We start from the raw sequence: 1,514 nt of genomic DNA, 5'->3' as shown, positions 1-1,514 counted from the left end.
TGTTTGTTTGTTTGTTTGTTTGTTTCAGTAGTCATTGTTTTAGCAGGGCTGGACCTGGTTTGAACTCAGCAGCCCTGGTATATAAGGCTGGCACCCTACCCACTGAGCTACAGGTGCCACCTCAATTTCATATTTTAAGCTGTATTCACAAAGCTAACCTGTGTCTCTTATGTGCCAAATTCTTTGAAACACCTGTATTAGTTTCCTATTGCTGCTGTAACAAATCACCCCAGCATCAGTGCCTTAAATTAACACAGTTTATTATCTTTCAGCTCCAGATACTAGAAATATGAAATAATCCTGTGGGGCTAAAATCAAGATATTGGAGGGTTTGCTCCTTTTGGAGGTTTAGGGGAGAACCCATTTCCTCATCTCTCTCAGCTTCTAGGGCTGCTTGTGTTCCTTAGCTGTGCCCCTGACTTCACTACCAAATTCCCTCACTCCAACTGTGTCACTTTTCCTTCTCTGACACTAACTCTCCTCTCCTGCTTCCGTCTTTGACTTATAAGGACTCTAGGGAATACATCCAGCTTACATCTTCCCTAAGAGACCCTGTTATTTAGGATTATGGTCAGCTGAAAGTAACAAACTAGAATAAATGAACTGAGCTTGGTCCCTATAGCTCAGTGGCTAGGGCACCAGCCACATACCCTGGAGCTGGCAAGTTCAAATCCAGCCCAGGCCTGCCAAACAACAATGACAACTACAACTAAAAAATAGCTGGGTGTTTTGGGGGGCTCTTGTAGTCCCAGCTACTCAGGAGGCTGAGGCAAGAGAATCAGTTAAGCCCAAGAGTTTGAGGTTGCTGTGAGCTGTGTCGCCATGGCACTCTACCCAAGGTGATGGCTTGAGACTCTGTCTCAAAAGAAAAAAAAAAAGAATAAATGAACTGTCTTAAAAAGCAAATGTTGATTTATTTCTCATATAGTCTCTTAATAAGAAACCCCAGGCAAGTTTGGTAGTTTCATTATCGTGAGGGATCCCTCTGTGTTGTTGCTCTGCCATTCTTGTGGCTCCCACCTCCCGATTCAAGGTGGACACTCACGCTCCTCCATGCACTGGACAACTGGAAGGAGCAAGAACTTGGGAAAGATTCCCTTGAATGGAGGACACAACATGGCTCACAACAGTTAAGCTTGTAGCTCATTGTCCAAAACATAATCATGGGGCCACCTTTAACTGCAGGGGAAGGTGGAGATGGTAGAATATAAAATCCTTATTAGCTGGGTTTTTGTGTCTCTAAGGTCATTATCACTAAGGAAGAAGGGGGGTTGGATACTGAGAAGAAACAAAAAAACTGCCACAAAAGGCATCTGTTTGGATATGTTTGGCCACACCACATGGAGCATCTCTTATATAGATCAAGTTTTATGCCAAATCATCACGGACGAGATATCACAAGAGCAAACATCACAGTCCCACTCTGGGCAAAGTTCTGCCTGGTGCAGCCAAAGTACACACTGATAAATAGCCACTCCTCCTTGCTCATCAGGCCTGGAGACCACACAGAATAT

Source organism: Otolemur garnettii, unplaced genomic scaffold (genome assembly GCF_000181295.1).
Source record: "Otolemur garnettii isolate 467f Iridium unplaced genomic scaffold, OtoGar3 scaffold00288, whole genome shotgun sequence".
Taxonomy (NCBI): Eukaryota; Metazoa; Chordata; class Mammalia; order Primates; family Galagidae; genus Otolemur; species Otolemur garnettii.
Note: the sequence above shows the minus strand (reverse complement) of the source record.